This window comes from Lemur catta, chromosome 18, assembly GCF_020740605.2.
Source record: "Lemur catta isolate mLemCat1 chromosome 18, mLemCat1.pri, whole genome shotgun sequence".
In the NCBI taxonomy this organism is placed as follows: domain Eukaryota; kingdom Metazoa; phylum Chordata; class Mammalia; order Primates; family Lemuridae; genus Lemur; species Lemur catta.
Window position 1 is genome coordinate 20,918,768 of NC_059145.1, and position 20,954 is coordinate 20,939,721.

General features: G+C 40.6%; 1 pseudogene across 1 annotated transcript in view; it reads left to right on the forward strand.

Moving 5' to 3' along the window:
• LOC123623007 overlaps positions 1–20,954 on the forward strand; it is a 342,887-nt pseudogene that overhangs the window by 222,361 nt on the left and 99,572 nt on the right. The gene's annotated exons all lie outside the window — the stretch shown is intronic.

The following is a 20,954-nucleotide window of genomic DNA, read 5'->3' on the forward strand; positions in this document are numbered from 1 at the left end:
ACCATAGTCTTGTCTGCTCCCAATGTCTAATAAATGTTTAATGATAATTGAAATGATTAGTTATCAATCCATAATGGAGAAAAGCTTATTAACCTTTGCTGAGCACAACTACATTATCCTTGAGCTGAAAGTTTCTGGTACCATGTACCAGCAACTTGAAATCAGATCCATGGGGCTTGTTGGGGTTCCTGCTAAGTGATGGCATAAAATGTTTCCACATCAATTTTCACTCTTCCAGAAGGTGTGTGCCCTTTGCCGTTACTTCAAAGAATAGCCAGTATTTGTGTGTTTGAGATACATTAAAATAAATATGGGTATGCAATGTATTTTCGGGGTATGTGCTTTAATTTTTTTTATGAGGTAAAACACAATTATAGAAAACTACCCACCCACTCCCCACCACACACCACACACAAATCAGTTCTGTTCCAGGTATCCTATTTTGGCACTGTCTAAAAGGTAGCCACTGTCTTCTGAGCACTTCAGATGTAGCTAATATAACTGAAGAACTAAATTTTAAATTTAAATTTACATTGTAATAGACACATGTGGCTACTTATTGGACAGCATTCATATATATGTATATGTATGTATAAGAATCATTTTAAGGTAGACACCCTTGTGCACCACCACTCAAGTCAAGAAATTGAACTTTGCCAGACACCCAGAAGTTCCTCAGATGTCCTGTTCAGTCACAGACCTTGCCAAAAACTAGTGTTGTTTTGATGTTTTAGTAATCCGTTCCCTTTGTTTACTATTTGATCATCTACATGTGGGCCCTGATAAACCATAGTTTAGTATTGTCCACTTTTTAAAAACTTGATATGTCTTTTAAATTTCTTAGTGTGCAGGTTTCTTGTCTATCCCTTTTCCTACACTTAACCTTTTGGAGAACCCTGGCCACTTGAGCTGTAGAGTTCCCTAGAGTTTGGGTTTTGCTGATTGCATTCTCAGTCCAACATGTTCCTCTGTCTTCTCTTTTTCCTGCAGATTGGCAGCTGCATGCAAGGCTCATGTTTGATCCCTTTAGAAAGACTCTAGGTGGTGGTATGTTCTTTCACTCATGAGCAACATAGTATCTTACTGTCTTTCTTTTTTTGATGTGAACAGTCATTAATGCTCACTGCCTACATCCATTAATTCATTGGGAAAGGCAAAATCGTGATAGTCTAATTCTACTTGTTAGCTGGGATGCTTTTATTATATAATTTTGTTCTTCACCTACTCTTCGGTTACCAGTGGTACTGTCCATCTGGATGATGCAGGATAAATGCCTGATTATTTTCTGCTGTTTACTGGTTTTCAAAATATTGAATTCAGGTTCACTGTCATCCTCTGAAAGTAACCATTACATTTTAATACCCTTATGAACCACGAATTTAAATGTGTTAGTAGGTTTCAGTCTGTTGCATTTCTTATCTTTTATTGAAGATCAAATTTTCCATCTTTGGTTAGTGAACCTCTTCATGTTGGCTTCTCAGTCCTTCTGATATGACCCTACTGGCCTTTGATAGCTTCTTTGTTCACTGCTGTGAAAGAATGTTTCAGACTCACCTTGTGTGTGCATGTGTTAGAACTGAAATCAGCCATTTATCTTAGAAACCCTGGTTTCTTTTGGTGAAAATTTGTGTTTCAAGACGATTATCTTAGTGCTAACAATGCTCCTTGTTGTTGGTATGTCTAGGCCTCTTAAGTTCATCCTGATATTTCCATTTCATATTCAGAGTTACAGGGCTTTTATTGAACCTCTTATCTATTGCATCTTTATCTCCTTCGTTCCATGTTGACTATTCTGGTTCTCAAGAACACAGGGAATGAGAAGCAGATAATTTCTCATCTGCTTGTTTATCCACCTTACATGTAAAACAGTCTCTGAATAACAATATTGATACTACCCCTACCAATTGTAATTGCTAAGAAGAATTACACATTTTATTATATGCACTATCCTTAGTCTCCATTATTTTTTTCTTTCTATTACTTAATTAATTCTCTTGAGGCAGGGTCTCTCTTAGGCTAGAGTGCAGTGGTGTCATCATAGCTCACAGCAACCTCAAACTCCTGGGCTCAAGTGATCCTCCTGCCTCAGCCTCCCGAGTAGCTGGGACTACAGGCACACGCCACCGTGCCAGGATAATTTTTCTATTTTTTTGTATAGATGGTGTTTCACTCTTGGTAAGGCTGGTCTCAAACTCCTGGCCTTAAACAGTCCTCTGGCCTCAGCCTCCCAAAGTGCTAGGATTGCAGATGTGAGCCACTGCACCCAGCCTTCTCTGTTAATTTTTAGTGATTGTATTATATCCACCTTTTCAGTGTGTTTAGCCATTTATACTGTACTCTCCCCCTTTTAACCAAACCTTCTTTTAGTTTTGGAAACATGAGTAAGAATAGTCAATGCTCAGTACCAGTCACTCCTTATATCAATGTCTCTAATCATTTTTGTCTAAAGCTCATTTTTCAGGAAGGGTTTATGGAACTGTATTCCCTGCATTCTTGCATTTTGATAGCAGTTTTCCATGTTCTTTATACTTAAACCATAATTTTTGCTGGATTAAAATTGTTGGTTCACATTTTTTTCTTTGATTATCTTAAACATTAGTTTATTTTCTTCTGGCATGAGTCTGAAGTCTGGCAATTTTGCTAGAGTATGTCTTAGTGTCAGTCATTTGCACTAGATATGCTTAAATGTCTAGTGTTTCCTTGCAATATATAGTTTCATATTTGTTTTTAATTTCAAGAAAGTTTGATTTATAGTTTTAAGTATTTGGGCAATTTTTTTCCTTTAATTTCCTCTTCAGGGATTCCTATTTTCTGTATGTTGGATCTTGTTTACCTATCTTCAGTATATTTGACACTTCCCTTTAAATCCTTTTTATTTCATTTCTTTTTGATTTTTAAACTGTTTTTCACTTTAACCTTCTAGTTCTTTTAAGACATTATTTGTTGTATCTATTCGCTGTCTATCCTTCTAGTGTATTTCTTCCTTTCTATAGTGATTTTTTTTTAGATTCATTCTTTCTTCCCACATTTCTCAGCTAATCTGATTTATATTATTCCTTCAGGCTTTGTATGGCTTTATGTCATATTTTTAATATCTTTTAGCTCATTTTGAATAATAGGTTACAGACATGTAATGGCATGTTTCTCGTGTGTGATTTCACTGTCTGTAGGATGTTATTCTGTTTTAGTTTTTCTTACAACTTTGTATAGCATGTGACCTCAGATTTTTCTGTTGCTCATTTTTATGTTAAAGTAGTTTTTCTGAACTTTTAGAATGGAGGCTTGATTTAGGTAAATCTATTTTGGATTATTTTCTACTACTGGGCTACTGACCTGCTTTCTAAAAAGCGTAACTCTGTTCTTCTCCACTCTTTTTGGGTCCTTCTCTTTCTTTTCTCTGGATTTTCTTTGTTCTTTTCAATTTTGATTCTGTTTCCAGAAGTTCTCCCTCAGTGTGGGGTCCTTTGCTAGAATGGAGACCTAGCAGCTCAGTTTTGAGAGTTCATAAGCACTAGACCACTCCAGACTCTTGAGATTTTTCTTATTTATTTATTTACTTGTTTACTTACCTATTTATTTATCTGTTTACCTATCTATTTATTTATTTAAAACAGGGTCTTGCTTTGTCATCTATGCTGGATTGCATTGGCGTCATCATAGCTCACTGCAGCCTTGAACTCCTGGGCTCAAGTGATCCTCCTGCCTCAGCCTCCCTAGTATCTGGGACTACAGGTGCATGCCACCACTTCTAGTTATTTTTAAATTTTTTTTTATAGAGATAAGGTCTTTCTATGTTGCTCAGGCTAGTCTTGAACTTCTGGCCTCAAGTGATCTTCCTGCCTCAGCCTCCCAAAGTGCTAGGATTACAGGCATGAGCCACTGCGCCTGGCCTAGACTTTTCTTAATACCAGACCTTTGCACTGACTTTTTATTGGAATGGGAAATACCCCATAGCCCTAGGTTCAGGTGCCGTTTTAAATTTGGCTCACCACACTTCCCATTTAGTACCTAGTGGCAGTTTGGGGGTTTCCCTTCTTAAGTCCTTCAATGGTCCTATTGTTTCCCTCTGCTTCTTCCCACTGGGTGCTGCTACTCTGTAGTACTCACGGCTAGTGGTAGCTTTTCCACATCTGCTTGTACTGCAGTGTTTGCAATGATACCTGGTTACCTGATTTTGTTATACATTTGCCTATGGGTTTTTGGTTTTGCTCTCTACTCGCTCTGTATGTTTTTTTGTGGGGATTTGGCAAGATTCAAAAACTACGCTTATACCTCTGCCTCTTTTTGTAATGTAAATTTTACCTGATGCTTTATAAAGAACATTTTTCCATGTCACTAAATATTACCCCACAACCGTATTTTTAATGGCTGCATAATATTCCACGATTACATGAATATAACCTAATTTATTAAACCCATCTGCTGTTCTTGGGCACTTATATTTTAATTGATCAGCAATTAATGATGTTGGCATGGCATTTAATGCAAATTTCTTTCAGCTATAACCTTGTCCACAGATTCTTCACCTCTTTTTTTTTGTAGATTCAAGTGAACACAGCAAAAATGGGGCTGTTTATTGAGCCTATGACTTTCACTTTATTTTTATTTTTGTCCTTTCCTATAGTCAGTGTCCATGCTTTTCCAACTAAGACTTTATGGGTGATCATCTTCTCAAAGTGTTTTTTTCCCAGTTTGAGTTTTAATTATATGAAATGTTTTATAAAAACACAAAGTGTCCTACTTCACCATATTTTATATTTAATGAATTATTTGTATTGACAAGATTAAAACCATAAGAAAGTGGAAATGCCCTGGAAAAAAATGTAAAATCATTGTGTCCTTAACACAACCTTTGCCCAAGGGAGAAGAAGTAGAAAGCAGTGGAGAATGTTTAAGCACAGACCACAGAGCTGTGTGTGCTGGGTGTACATCAGCCTGGGACGTGATTATTCTGTGTTTCAGCTTTGAAGCATGGAAGGGGAAGAAGGGGAAGAAATTTTTTTTCTTTTATGAGAGTATGTATAACTTCTTGTTATTTTCTTTGAAAGGACTATGTCTTGTCGAATGAACACATGCATGCTAATAAAAACTCATCTTATTCCATATCAAATATTAAAATGTTCCTTTTGGTTATATATAGTGTTTTGGAACATGCATGCTGTTATTTCTTCCAGTGGTACATGTTATTAAAATTATACCTAGACATCTCCCTGTAACTGATCTCAGTGCTGTAATATATGAATTTAAGGGTTAGACCGAAAACCATGATCAAATTCTCATAATTTTTATCCTTATCTCCCCCACCTGCAAATGTGTTAATCACTTACTTTTTTCCCCAGTGCTTTGGGGGAATATGGTTTTTTTTCTTTCTTTCTTTTTTTAACATTGTGCTCTCTGATACCCTGGGGCAACCCTGTGTTGTGACATTTAATAGGTCTAGACTTTGGGAAAGGCGATTCCAGTGTGTGGCAGGATCACCCATTCCAACTGTGTCAGCCATCGCAATCAAGTGGATTGATCAGGTCACGTTCCAGCTGCTCCCACGGCACCAGGCGGGAGCTCAGGTCCAAGAAACCCAGTCAGTCTCAGGTGGAGGGTATTGAGAATCAACTTAAGCCAATTTGGCCATTTGAACACTATAGGATTCTTTTAGTCGATGTCATAGCTACCACGGTTAGTGGTAGATGGGGTTTTGCATTTCTTCCCTACCGTGTGTCAGGTTGCATCCAAGGCAAGTCTCAGCCAGAATTCTGCCAAATGGGCAGAGGTGCCTTGGGAAGGAAGCCCAGAAAATTCATACCACTTGTTCCTTTTGAGCTTGAAATCCCTCTTTGCTGCCCTCACATACTCCAGCAGGCATCTCTTCTCACACGAATGGTGTAGTGAGCAGCAAGCTATATTTTGATGGCAGGATCCGCCAACTTTTTAGTCGAAAGGTGACAGGGTGCTCTCAGAGCACCAAAAGGGATCTTGACCCCCCCAGTGCAGTTCTTCAGCTGGGAGGCTCCTGGGTTTGCCACATTCTTATGCTTCCTTTAATCAAGGGTGTTAGCACCCACAGTCTTTTCAGCTGATCCTGTGTCTTGAACACTATTTATTGCACCAATGAAAAATAATTTCCAACATCTCGAATGCTCATGAACAAACTTGCTGGTAGAGTTTTAGACGACACTGTTAGAGGTACTTGTGTGGCTTATTCACATGTGTGGAGAGGTTGAGGGAATGCCCTGGGAGGACATTTTTGATTCAGAAAAAGGTTGCTGCTACATCTGGGCAATAAAAATATAGACATATATTTGCACCTGATTTTGAAAGAGCTCATTATAATTAGCAAAAGAGTGAGAGTAAAATTAGAGATACTTTGAGATTCAGATATAATTTGTCATCAGTAAACACACATGTGCACACATACACACTTAGATATGATAGAATTGAACTACTCTTTCCAGCAAGTCATTTACTCTGTTTATAACTTTGTCTCAGAAATTAATTGGTCGGATTTCATCATTTGTGGGTACATGCTCAGTTCTGTTGCAAGTGACCTTTCTGTTGTGGCCAGGAAGCCTGTTTTGGTATAGTGAGTCTGCCCTATTCCCCTCTTTGGAGTAACAACAAGGCTGTTACCTTCTCCCTCTCAATGTTTCCCCTCCTTGATCCATCAAATTCAGCCTCTGATGGTTCCCTGGTTCCCTGGTTCCCTTCACAGGCGTTGCTGAAGGCATCCTTTCCCTTGTCACCTCTTGTTTAGTCTCTGCTTGCTTTTGTTCGATATGGCCTTCCCAAACTCGGGGGAACAGCATTAACATGGTGGTTGACATGTTGGATTCTAGCATGGACATTGGGATTCAACTCCAAGCCTTGCCATTCATTAGCTGTATGACTTAGGGTGAATTACCTTGGTGGGCCTTAGTTTCCTCATCTGTTCAGTGGGATTAAGAACAGTATAATGTTGTTTCTGGCACACATTAAGCAGGGATCTCTAATGACCTCTTCTTCTCCAACTGCTTCTATCACAGTTTGCTGTCTGTTCTACAGTAAACTAGTTTGTCTGGAGTTCATCTAGACCCTTTGTACCAGTCTGTCATAGCCCATCTCTCCCAACTCCTACGTCCTTGGTTTTCTTCCCTTCCCCAGACTACGGGTGGGGTTTAGGGATTTGCTTAAAAAAAAAATTGACTCACCTAAGACATCCCACCAGTGAGCATGACAAGAAGACTTTTCTCAAGACACAATCATTTAATGAGGGGGCTTTCATTGCATTCTACTTAGACAAACTGAAATCATATGCCAAAGTAGCTAGCTCCAAACTCTCCCTTCCTTCTTTCTATTCTTTAAAAATACATTTTCCCCACTCTGAAGAAACTATTGCAGATTTTGTATTGCAAGGCAGGAGGCCATCAGCCCTGCCATCAGAGAATGAGCACGAAGTCTAGGTTGCCACCAGGAGTTTTTTTTTTGCCATCATTGGAAACTTAATTATTATGAGATTGTTGTTTTTCATCTTGGGCCTCTTTTTATGCTTTTGTCTTGGATTTCTCATGCACTGAGTCATCTTTAGGTATGTACAGGATAACTCTTCTGAATACAGACTCCTTTTTATTAGCAGAGCCTCTCCTTTGCACTGAGCACTGATCTTAAGGTGATCTGGTAGCAGAAGATTACATTTCATTATGCTTTGAAGAAGAGGGTAATGGCACAGTCCAGGTACACGTAGCCTCTTCCTGCTAATGTGTGCCAGATTGTTTAGTATTTCGTGTCAAAAAATGGTATAATAAAAAGAGAAGTTTTGTGGGTTTTTTTTCCCTGTTTGAGAGGAAGAAATAGAGTCATATTGATGCTAAATAAGGTATTTTCTGTTTTGAATACACTGAGGGATATATGGCTGCTATCAGCAGAATATAAATCATCACATTTTTATCACTAAGTGTTAAAGTCCACCTGATATTTGGTACACAAAGAATTCGTTTATCAGGTGTTCTTCTCTTCCTCCAAACCCCACAGATGTTTCATACAAAATAATGTCATTTGTAGGAGATTTCTTTATCGGCACTCAGCATAAAGGTAGCCACAAGTGCTGTGCTGGTATTGCTGGTCAAACTCGCTTAGACTGAAACCAATGGTCAGACCTGTCCCAGGGACTTAAGAGGACATCTTTCTTATTTTACGCATGTCTTATGGTTTTAAGGTTTCTCAACCACAGAAGGATGGCTTACTTTAGGGCACAGCACAAGCCGGCAGCCTCAGACCTGTTGTGTTTGGTATGTGTAACATTTTAAAATAATTGAGTTGATTGCCAACACTTAAATATCAAGAGATTACACCTAAAAGAACTTTGGATTTCTGGCTTTTGTGAGAGAAGTGGAACAACTGTGGGTCCACATTCCCAATGGGCAGCTGTGACCGGGAGCCGGGTAATGGCAGGGCTGCCCCCTTAGCTGGGGCATGGCCTAGGGGTTGCCATCCTCCTTGCTCATTAACGTGACCCTCTGTCCCTATAGGCACTGGAGTTTGCAACCACTTACTTTAACATTGCAAAGGGAAAACAGAACAAAATTAGTATTCAGAAGTAAACAATATGTTTGCGTGTGTCTCTTTATGGCTAACTTTCAGACAAAAGGAAATATATTTATCTCACTTTTGCACTCTGTATTAATCTCTACAACATATATGTATAATCTCAGGAATATATAGTTTTTAGGGAATATAAATAAATATAAGCCGATGTAATGTAATGTATATGGAAGTGAGAGAAATTATAAATTACAGGTATAATTTCTGCTCCTCAGAATGTATCCTCGATCATCAAACTGGAAGGGCCACGTGGTAGCATCTACTTGTAGTTCAGCCCTCTCCTATACTGTTAGGAAATCGAAGCCCAGAGAGTTTGTTCAAGGCCGTGCAACCAGGAAGTTGTAGTGCTGGGATGAGATCCCTGTGCTCTGTGGCTGATGCCAGGCAGATGAAGTCTTTAATATATAGTATGGAATAGATGGTAATAGATGTTTAAAAGTGCATTTCTTTGCTATTGTTCCTGTGGACTGAAGTTTTAAAGAAAATATTTAACTTTGTAAGGATTCCACAGGGACTCCTGAAAACTGCTCTGTGTCCCCTCTCAGGCCCTGACTTCTCTGACAGAGTCCAGCCTACTATTTCCTCCACTTTCCTGGGCCCTTCCCCGAGCCGGTCTGATGAACCTAGCGGGCAGCACATCTCAAACTGGACTAGTTGTCCACTCTTCCTCTCCCAAACCTGCTCAACTTCCAGTATGCTTGATCTTGGTCATTATTGCCGTGGGATAGAAGTTGTCATATTGTATTCTATTTTTTCTCCTTGCATTGCTCATATTCTTGGTTTCCAGGTCACAGTAATTCTGTCATGGAAACACCTGCCCAAATCAGCCTTTCCTTCCCATGTTCCCTGTTGCTGTGCTAGGAGAGGTCCCCACTATCTCCTGGTAGGACCATGGCAGTAGACTCTTCACTGTACGTCTTCATTCTAGCTTAACTTCGGTCCCCGTTCTTTGTCATCTCTGTTGGTTTTCATCCCTGACTGCACATTAGTCACTTTGGGATTTTAAAACTTACTGAGGTCTGGGCCCCATGCCCAGAAATGGATTTAATTCAGTTGGGGTAAGGGCTCTGGCATCAGCACTTTTAAAAGCTTTCCAGAGGAGTTCTCATGTGTGTCTCCAGAGCTGACAACCGCTGCTCCACTTTGTCAGCATGGTTAGTTTTCTACAAAACGCATCCGATGGGTCCCTCCACCGCTTCAGTATCTCTGTTTTCTGAATCAAGTCCAGACTCCTAGTTTGGCTTGTGAGGCCTCCATAAGTGGATCCCAACCACTCCTCCAGGCTGGTGTCTGGCCACTGCATTCCCCATACGCTGTGTGCCAGTCACAGGAACTCGCATGCCCCTGCGCGAGTCTGTGCCTCTGCAGGTGTGACTCGTTCCACCTGGCTCCCCCTTTCCACGTCAGAAAAACAGTCTCCCATCCTTCAAGGATATCACCTCCAATAGAAAAACCTTTTTCCGCTGTCAGTTTAACACTTTTCACAGTATGTTGAAGTGTACCTATGCGCCCTACTTCACTGTCTTGCCCTTCTAGACCTGAGCTGTCCAAAGCTGGCTAATAGAACTTTCTGCGGTGATGAAAATGTTCTATACCTACACCATCCAGTGGGGTAGCTGCTAGCCACGTGTGGTTCTTGAATGCTGGACACGTGACTAGCACAACTGCGGAACTGAATTTTTTATTTTATTTAGTTTTAATTAAAGCTAAATAGCGTGTGACTAGTGACTACTGCTTTGGATAGCTCAGATCTTGACTATGAGCTCTTTGAGGGCAAGGGTCAAATTGTGTTCCTATTTTTAGTCCATATGGCACAGAGTGGTGTTCACTAAAATTTGCTGAATGACTGAAGAAATGACGTAGGAGTTGTATCAAAAATTATCTTTTCTAGTTTACACACCTCCATACACACATACAAATAAAATCCTATCTATGAGTATAACACGTTAGCACATTTGACTTTCATACAGATGTTATTACCCCATTTTACAGATGAAGAAATAGAGGATCAGAGAAGTTAAATGACTTGGCCAAGTCATAATCCTGAAAAATAAGGTTAGTTTATGTCTGCCAGTTACCTTTAATTACATTGTAAGCAACAAATTTCTTCTTGTATTTTTAGTTCTGAACCAACCCAGAAGAACAGAACCCTAGAGAGAATGTTCTATGCATTGCGTGTAGCCCATCTGTGTCCAGAGATTGGCTTTTACCCTTTGGTCACTTTAGTGACACTATTTCTTGAGTCTGGAGCTGTTGCTGGCTGGCACCAGGTTTCTTGTCTTAATGCCATTACTGAATCTGTCAAGGATTAGAGGTCATTGGTTTGACCCATGACAGCTCTTTCTTCCACACTGTTTTGAAGACTGGCTATGAAGTTTGTTTTTCTGGAGGTTGGGATGCATGATGCTATTATTAAAGCTGAAGTTAAGCAGACCACAGTCCAAGAGAGGGAATGGAATTAAGGTTCATCTAAGACTTTAATGCAAAGTTGTCTTATAATCTGAAAGTGGTTTTTTGTGCCGAGTCTAAATTAGGACACTGTTAGTAGGGGGAGGGTAATTACATTTTTGGTGCATAGTGAATCTCAATTCTTATTTACAAGAAATTGACTTGATTAAATTCTTATAGCTTCCTTGCTTATTCTATTTCCTTTGCACAGTATTATGAACAATAAGGTGATTTTACTTCAAGGGAACGCAAGGTTTTTTGTTGAAATTACATCTCAGTCATTCACATAAATATCAGCTGTGATCCATTTCTTCTGTCTTCAGAGGTGTGTGAACAAATACTGTGCAGACTCATCTGCTTGACCGCCCGTTGCTGAACCATCATAGTGGGAGAGGAGCTAACACTGAGAGTAGTCGATTTTGTGCAGGAACCGAAGAAGGAAAAATTGTTGTCATTAACTTTGTTTACTAGAATTCATCAACTTTATTTGCTCAGATTTACTAAGTGCCTTTCACAATCTGGGCATACAGCTTAACAGGAGAAACTGTTGATTAAATAGACCATTATAATAAAATGGAATTATTCCTATATTAGGACAAGTACTATGTGCAAGTGGGACAGATAATGGGGGTAATCTAAAGACAGGTTAGGGAAGGCTTCTTGGAGGAGGTGGCATTTATGTTCAAGTTATTTGGTACAGGCAGGACTTCTCTAGGTGAAGGAAGGCAGAGCACTGTGGTGGGCTAGATCTGTGCAACAGCTGAGAGATGAGAGCGTGCAAGGTGTATGTGGGTCTCTGTTGATGGTGGAATAAAAGTCAGGGAGTTGCAAAAAAGGTGTGACCAGATGACCGATCAGTGGCTGGCATCATGAAGGGCCTTTTGAGTACCTTGGACATTTCACTTTGATCCTCTCGGCCTTAGGAAGCCAAGAAACTTTTCAACTGGGATGGGATGTGCAGGTGGGAAGCATGCAACGTTAAGAATCTACGTCAATTTTGAGACACATCCCAATGTCAAAAATACTAAGATGTGAGCCCAGTGTGGTGGCTCACATCTGTAATCCTACCACTTTGGGAGGCTGAGGCAGGAGGATTACCTGAGGCCAGAAGTTTGAGACCAGCTTGGGCAACACAGTGAGACCCTCATCTCTACAAAAAATTTTTTTTAAAAATTAGCTGGTTGTGGTGGCATGGGCCTGTAGTCCCAGCTACTTGGCAGACTGAGGCGAGAGGATCCCTTGAGCCCAGGAGTTCGAGGCTGCAGTGAGCTATAAGCACGCCCACAACACTCCAGCCTGGGTGACAGAGCGAGATTCTGTCTCGAAAGAAAGAGAGAGAAGAGAGAGAAAGGAAGCAAATGGAAGTATTGGTAGGCTGGATCATACATGACGGGTATCTTTAAGGAGAAGATCCACAAACAACAATAACAAAAATAACCCTTGTCATGGTGGTCTGGGAGCTTTTGGTAAAAAGCCAGCCCTACACAGCTCGAAAAGCTCTGAGGCCATTGTGGGTGTCTAGAGCATGCAATGGTTATTCGAACGTGTATGTGTTTGACAAAGATTCCTGTCAAATGTGATGGCAAAAAAAGTTGTGGTGCCAAAGTGGTCAAGTGGTTTTCTAGAAAATTCACTTAATGGCAGTCTCATGGCCCCCAGTACAACCATAGGGAATGTAGTCACTTTTAAATGTTTCTGCCCTCTTTTGGATACCATGTAATTCTATCCTTTTTATGATTGTCCTCCTCACCCCTGAATTTGTGTGTACTTTCCTAGTGGAACGCATCTTTACGCTCCGTAACCATTTAATTTATGGTGTATTTTGGTATTCCAAGAAGTGAAAAATGGGGAGCTAATATGACTTCTCTTTGTTTTACTCTGCAGAGGTTTTTACTACCGGGACCTTGACATCTTCCACCTTAGTTTATCTTTAAGTTATCTTTAACTGGAACCATTTTGTCCATTAGCTCGGTTTTAATCACCTCTCAGAATGGTCAGATTTACAAGCAACACATGACAGAGAAAACACAAAAAAAATCAGCCAGCCTCTCCTGACATTCAACAGCAGCCTACGTCTAAATAGTGGAAAAGTTTATTTGCTTTTTCTGAGGATGTGCTAAGTGATTTTGCAGTTTGAGTGGTATGGCCTTCTAGCACTTAGGCCTGCATTTATTAAATAAATTTGTTCTCTAACTCAAGTGTTAAGTGTGTATTATGAAACCTCAAAGCCAATTTCGGTGATTGCAATGTGCAAATATTTTTTAAATTATGTAATTAAATAGGACTTGGCCCACAAGGTCCACCGAAGTAATTTATTAATTGGATAGTCTGATTTAATTGTATGTTATTTTCGTTTATTCAGGGAAGTAAGTGCCTTCCTCTCTTGTAGAGATAGGAGCTTCTTGTGTGCCCGGCACTGGAGGTACAGAGGTCCTCTTCAAGAAATCTTTACACTCAATTAAAGATTAACCAAGAAGAGGGGACTTGTTCCTTCTGTCCCCGAAACTCTATTTTGATGTCTGAGTCTGGTGATTGCAAAGAAAAAAGAAAAAAAAAAAAAAAAACAAAAAAACTTGCTGGCAGAGTTATTTGTAATTTACTCTGTTTATCACTACATTATTTTAAAATGAATCATTCTTCTTAATTGTGCCAGTGTCCAGGGTTATATAAAGTATGTGTATAAAAAAGAAAAGCTCCTTTAATTCAGTGTTAGCTACATCTAACTATGGCTAAAGCCGTGCCGTATCTGTTTCCTTAAAATGTCATTTTAAAGGTATTGTGGTTTCAGAGCAGCAGCTGTGACTGAAAAGTATGTAAACTAAGCTGTTCTTGCTCATATCATTTTTATATTCTTATGTCAGACCAGAAGGCTGCTTTAAATTTATTTTTCATTGTGTATTAGTTCTAGAGCCCGTTTTTTTTCCCTTGCTTGGGAACATATGTTCTTTAGGACGTGTTATACTCAGGCATTTAAGAAAATAACAATTGTTGAGGGGGGGAAGGTACCAAAATAGTTTCTTACTTGAGGATTGTATTTGGGGGAAGATCAATTAGAAAAAAATTAGCTCTCAAACGAGGTAGAATTTGGGGGCCTAGCATCTGTGTTTTAGGAAATGAAAGAATTCAGGCATATACTGTATTAAGTCACGTGAAAGGCAGTAACTTTTAGAAGCCCAAATTGCTTTCCCAAAAGGAAAATATTTTTTGTTGCTATTAAATATAGTTTATATTGCTACTTCAGAACTTTTTTTTTTCCAGTGGGGCCTTTTACTTAAATTCTTAGTTAATATTTCTATATAGAAACGTCTTTGTCTCCAGAGCCCGCCTTCGCGAATTCCCATTTAATATGCGGTCGTGGATAAGTATTTGTTCATACCATGTGGTACCCCGCACCTGATCAAGTGACAGCATGGCGTCACGTCAGCCAGCAAAGCGTTCGGGTGACTTTTGAGTAATGGTGGCATAGAAGGTGCAGAGGTTGGAGGCAACAACAATAATGGGAATTTTTTCCCCTTTCCTATATGTTTCGGCACGCATCATGCTTCAGCTCTACTGTGCAAATTTGGAACATGGGCTAGAGAAATATTCCTTTTCCTAAAGGGTTGTGAAAGTGAAGTAGAAAGTATGAGCTATTAGAATTTCCATGGTAAATATAATTTGATTACATGTGTTGGTAATTTCCCTCAGAGCTCAGGATTTTATTTTGAGTGTTGTTTAACGATGTTATATTTCTTTCCAGCTTTTGGAAACATTTAGCCCTACGAATCTGCCCTAAGAAGATTCCATTGATTTGCCTCATTACTACAGGCCCGTATCCGGGAGAGGGAAGTAACTTGGGTGGGGGGAGGCGGGTCTCTCATGGGTCCACTTTTCTGCTTGTCCCAGCCCTCTTGTCTCTTCCCAGGCCCCACGTGGGGCCCAGGGCGTAGCTGGCTCCGGTGGTCCTTGTGTCATAGCCCTGGGAAAGTGGCCGTAGACCTAGATGGCCACTAGCTGTAGCCCTGGAGCGGGGACTGCCCAGAGCCTGGGCTGGGATCCTGGGAAGTTCAGGGTAGTGGCCAAGGGTGGCCTTAAAGGCTTAGGGCCTGGGCTGTTTCCCAACGAGAATACAAGTATTTCAGCATTTCAGTGTCTTGTTCAGGCGACCACTGTGTGCATCAGTTGAATATCAGCCCTGAGTACCCTCCTTTTACCAACGAGGAGCCTGGGTCTGGAGAGAAGGTCCTTACAGATTGTGGCCGAGAGACCTGTGGCTCCAGGAGCAGAACCACACTGTCTGCCCTTCTAATGAAATGTCTTTCCATTTCACTTCGCTGCCTCTTAATGAAGGTGTGGAAATATCTCCTTTTCCACTTCAAGCCAGAGGAATTTTCTTAGGAGCAAAACCGAGAGAGGCAAACACAAGATGGCAGGAGCATGGAAGTGAATGACTCTGTGGACGAGAGTGAAGCTCGTTTCAGTTCTAGCAGGGGGCTGGCAAGGTCTGTGGGACACTGTGACCCCTTCCATGCTCCGGCCTCTTCGCTGTTCAGAGGATCCTGCTCCAAAGTCTGCTCTTTACATAGTCGGTGTTTCCAGTGGCCACATTCTCTAGCCGTTGCTTTTCCTTATTAGTTGGGAGTCAGAAGCTCATGTCCCTATTTTGTCCCCACCGCCTGTGTGGCTTCAGGCACATGCTGAATCCACTCCCAATGAGGGAATGGCTTGACTAGATCCCTCAAAGTTGCCTTTCAGCTTGAAAATGTTTTCTCTTCTTCCTCAATCTGAGATATTCCTCATCTCTGCCTAATTCCTTCCACTGAAAAGTCGGGTTCACACCCCTGATGCAGAAGAAATCCAAATTTGGATCATGGAAGACATAAGAGAGCTCCTCAGTGGATCCCAGATCTGTTGTTAAGGGATATCCTTGTCTTTTGTCATTTGCAAAACTTGGTCAAGGAATTTCTGGGAAAATGAATCTGCCACTTCCTGTTTGGAATGGAGTTTATGCTTTTAGCGTGATTATTTTTTTCTGTCACTGATAACGCTCCATGGTATGGCTGGGAGGTGGTTTTCTGCCTTTTCCCCACCCTAGTGAAGAAGCACATGAAAGGTTATATGCTGTGGAAAGTGCCTTAGCAATTAAATAAAAGGCTGGTTCATATAAAGAGGCTTGTTTCTATATGGAAAATATGAGGCCCCCCCCTTTTTTTACATGGACCAGGTGTGGATTAGTTCACTGAACCTTTTACCCAGCCGTATTCCCGCTTGTAATTCTTCTGAGGCACAGTTCAGCCAAGTCAAAGAAACATGTTATTAAAGGTGAGCTGAAAGGCATTTAAAAAATAAACAAACTGTTTAAGATCCTAAATCAGTAACAGAATCTATACGCACAGACTTGAAAAGTACAAGAAAATGTGTTTCAATCCCTTTGGGTTCCAGGCTGGATTCTCCTCCTGCCTTCTTTGAAGATCTCCCCAAAGTCCTGTTTGGTTACTGGCGGGACAATCAGCGATGCTAACCCTGGAGTGTAGCTGTTTTATAACTTATGACTTGCCACCACCGACGTAGGTACGGCCCCAATCTTAAATCTGCAATTCTCCAGCTAATGTTAAGGGGAAAAAAATAAGTACTTTGATTTTATTTTAGCACTGTGTTCTTTAGAAGTTTGAAATCTGATGCACTTTCTCTTTTATTTTTTTAGCCTATAGCCTGGCAGATAGCCAGATATTATTAACTTGTAGAGATGGCAGAAAGGAGGCATAGGAAGTTTTAGATTTATTTAAGTTATATTGTCCTTGGTCATAATAACAACAGCCATCACTTCTTGTAGCATTCACTTTGTGCCAGGCACTCTTCTAAGCACTTTGTCATGTCAGTGTATTTAGTCCTCAGACGCACATTATGCACTATAATTAAGCCCATTTTATGGATGAGGACACTGAGAGACTGAGAGCTTAAATAACTTCCTAAGGCCAGCAAACAGCAGAGCTGAGTTTTGAACTTGGGCACTTGAACCCACACTTGTGAGTTCTGAACTCTTCTAGTCTAAACTATACCATGCAGTACTATATAATATAATACGTCCTAAGTTCCACAGCCCAAGGAAAAATTAAGAAATAGAGCTATTTGTCCTGTACATCCTCAGCCTTACCTGTTTTTAAATTTTTTTTTCATTCTTCTCTTTCAAAAATTGCACTGTTTTTGTTGTTTTCAGCTAAAGAATAGGTATTGATCATTTGCAGCCTGCTGTACTGCTTTTCTCAGAATAATCTTAAACTTTCACTGTGATTGTGGAATTGGGGAAAGGCGTTTTTAAGGTAATTGCAAATGTCAGGAGCAAGGGAAGAGAGAAGCATTTTAGGGCTGGGTCTTCCTGGCCCACCTGTTACGAGGTAAGCAGCGCCTTCCAAAGGGAGCTTGAAGCCCGAATTTTTCATAGTAAACACAGTACTCTTTTCAGAAATTTACAGTTAGCTTGAAAGAATTACTCCTACTCCAACCCCTGCTTCTTTGCAAGACAGAAAAAGGGGGACAAGTTTAGCAACAGCTTCATGTAGCACACCTCTAAGTAGCTCTGGTTCATTGAAGACCATATGCTGAGCTTGTCAAAGTCTTCTGCCTGGTTCAGCCATTCTTGTGTTAGGAGCATTAACTTTCTGCTTGGGGCGAGGGGAAGCAGTGTCAAATGTGGACAGACATGCCAGGCTTCTCTCAAGTGTCCTTCCACCTTCATCAGGTTCTTGGGGAGCTCAGGGGAGCTTTGTAGTCATAAGGAAGGAGCACAAGCTCACTCACGTCATTATTAACACAGCCTCCCTACGTACCAGCTTCTTTCTAGCTACGGAGCCCAGAGGCTGGGCCCCAGGCTGGTTCTGAATTATGTTGGTGCTTCTAACTGTGTCCAGTGAATACTAAAGAGGTGGTGAGCTTTGGGGAAGCCTAGCCTTGGGTCAGAGTTGAGTTTAGAAGGGAGCTGGGCTCTGCCCATGTCGGGGAAGTCAGGAAGAAAGGCATGGGAAAGGAAATGGGATGAAAAGGTGCCAGGAAAAGTCGCCTCATCATTTGGCATTTCTGTGGTGGTCGAAAGGTGAGTTTCTACTTTCAAACCACTTGCAGGCACTGTGGGCACGTAGCTGGCAAGTTTCTCAGGTTAGGGACTCAAAAAGTAAGGATGTGGGTAATACTGGGAGACTGGGTGATTTGGGGGGAAGGATTGTTGGAGGTCTTTCCAGCTATACTGACTAGTGCGTGGGTCATTCTTAAGTGTCAACATGCCCATAATAAAATCTAGGGACAGAGCCACTCGGGGACATCAGAATGTCAGCCATTGTACATGAAACAGTAGGAACAGAGGTGCTGGACTGAGATCCAGGAATGTTTTTGTTAGGTTGACAGGCTGATCAGCATTATTCATTCATTCATTCATTTCTCTATTGAACACCTACCAGGTGTAGCTGCTGTTCTGTCCTGGGATATATAGCAAGCAAGTCAGATAAAGTCCCTGTCTTCATGGAGTTCATATTCTGATATTTTTGTCCCAAACTGACAGTGCACACAGTCAAAACTAATAAAACTTGTCTTAAACGTAGCTTGTCTGTTGCCTAAAGAAAAACCTAACAGAATCAGTGTAGCTGCAGATTGGAGCCGCCAAGAGCCAGATGTGGCCATGGGAAGAATATCTTCGAGAGCTTGTCATCTGGCTCCAGCTGTGCTAACCTAGGCCTGGTAGGCAGCCGTGAGTTGTGTCTGCCAACTGGTGGCCAGACGCTGGTGCAGGCTTAAACAATTAGCAGAAGCCCTCATCCCGCGGCTGGATTCACTGCGTGTGTCCTACAGATGACCGCTGCTGTCCAAACCAGGGGACTCTGGGCAGGAACGCCCAGAAGGGAACCGAAAATTATCCCCTTGAAAAATTAGGCAGAGTTTCCTTATCCCTTAATGTGGAGAGGGATGCAGGAATGGCAGTGGAAAACCAAAATCAGTGAGAAAACAAGTAAGCCAGATGTCCCCCCGCACCTTGCAAATCTTGGCTCTGAGAACTCTTGCCCGATATAGAAATGTCTGCCTCTAGCATGCCCCTACAGAAAAGCAAGGAGTAGAATTTGCCTGTGAGAGTCTTTTTTCCTCAGTTATTAGTTTTTTAATTGTTGCCCCTTGATGAGAGGCATTTATGATGATTTATTGATTTTACCCAAACAGAGATTTCCACCTTTTGAAAGCAATTGGATCCCTACAAATATGCTATAACTTTCAAATATCTATTATATCTTCCTGCAAAAATAAGGATATAAGTAAATAAAATGCTCCAGCCTACCCACATGTGGAAGATTTTTTTAGAAAGATTTTTTAGAAACTGTGGAGTTTCTGGTTTAATGTACCAAGCAGGTCCTACTAGCGCACAGGAAAATAATGGATTTTGATCGTCTGTTGTTCAGCAAGCTGCTGATAACACAGTAGTTGCTCAGTAAATATTTGTATACTGAGCTGAATAAGGAAAAGTTCCAATGGACATGATGACTTGTAAGAATGGTTATTAAAAATTAGTGCAGTTATTTCAAATAGTAAGTGAGGGAAACAACCCACAATTTAGTGCCAGAAAAAAAGTAAAGGTTTTAATTGAAATACATTTAGGATTTCTTTTTCATATGTCCACATCTGAAGTCTGGTTATAGAAGAAAGCACAAGATGGCAGAGATTGAGGTTTTGACAAGGGCTTCTCTTGAGACTGAACGTATATGTCCACATGAGAACAGTTTTGTCACAGTGAGATTGTTAGTGGTTTTTCAAAGAAGTCCCGCTGTGAATAGGTAACAACGACAACAAAATCATTGAAGTGGGAAAAATTTGAAAGATACTAGTTTATGCGTAAAAATCAACTTTTGTGTTCTAACTGCATTGTGTAAATTCGCTGTGCAGGAAACATAAGTGAAGCCATTTGGTTTTGTGGCATTGGTGTGGGCTGGCTAAGGGGGTGGGGGATAAAGTTGGGGCATTGATACAGTATGAGGAGAGCCAGATGGTTGTATTACACATCTTTTGTGTTCTTGTTTGCTTCTTAAAGCAGTTGCAGAATTTTGCCCTTGGCGATATTTTCTTCGTGCCTGTGTGTTCTGCTACGAATTTACTTTTGTCAGAGTACTTTGAAAGAAAAGCCTTGCTTGGAAAATTTTTTTTTTAACTTACGTTATAAACTTGTGAAGTCAACAGTGTGTTCATAAAAATATTTTTTAAATGTTAAGCATGTTAGTAAATAGTGGGAGGATCAGCTTTTCTTTTCCCTTAGCGCAGTGATTTCAACCATAATTTATGTCAAATCGGGTAAAGATGAATGTGGAATTGATGATGGATAGATGGAGATAAGACAGATGAGTAGACCGATAGATGGAACAGAAACATTGTTCCAGTAGTAATGAGGCCTGATTAGAGATTTAACTTTTTCCATTACTTATAGCAAGTTCTCAGGTTGTGGTTTACCTCTTGTGTTTTATCAGCGAGCCTAACTTGGTGGTAAGTTGAGTGATGGTGGGTTAGAGTAGGTTGGTGGGTTTTGCCTGGATTTTTTTGGTTGGCATTTATTAGGACTATTATTATACCACATTGAAATTTATGTTTATTTTCTCCTAAAAGGAAATTCTATTTTGCAATTACCAGTGGCAAGGGATATTTAAAATGTTCTAATTACATATAAGGGATGATATTTTATCACCAAATGCTTTTAATAAGGAGTTGCTTTGGAGCTGGTTTTTTTCCCCCCATCATGATGGAATGCTTCAGAATAACGTAATGTCCTTTTTACAATTCCAGTTCATCTTTTTTCCTTTGCTCAAATGAGAGAAGAGCAAATAGCTAGGATCCTTGGGTGATGGTTTATTCTCCTGTTGTGTACAGATTTCCAGTTTTAGTTGGAACCTGCAGTCCCTGATGAGAAAACAGGAAACTTACAGTCCTAACCT